We start from the raw sequence: 358 nt of genomic DNA, 5'->3' as shown, positions 1-358 counted from the left end.
GTATTAGTTAATATATTATATTATTAGAGATTTGTTTCAATTATATTTTAAGATATTATAATTGATTAATTTTTCAAGATACCTTTTTTGACCATTTTACATTCTTGTCAATTAGTTTTGTCAAACATGATTTGTTCGTCAGTTAACTTATCAGCAATCAACTAGCTTATCACCTACCGGCTAGTTTATCAGTTAGTTTGTCAAACATAGCCTTAGAGTAACATTTTGGAAGCTTACTGTCACTTATTTTAATTATAACCTCATTATTTTTAATTATTATTAACTATAAATAGATATTAATAAAATTTAAATAGTATTAATAAATATTGGTTAATATATTATATCACTAGATTTGCTT

The sequence above is a fragment of the Cynara cardunculus genome (genome assembly GCF_001531365.2).
Source record: "Cynara cardunculus var. scolymus isolate 2C chromosome LG 17, CcrdV1, whole genome shotgun sequence".
Taxonomy (NCBI): domain Eukaryota; kingdom Viridiplantae; phylum Streptophyta; class Magnoliopsida; order Asterales; family Asteraceae; genus Cynara; species Cynara cardunculus.
Note: the sequence above shows the minus strand (reverse complement) of the source record.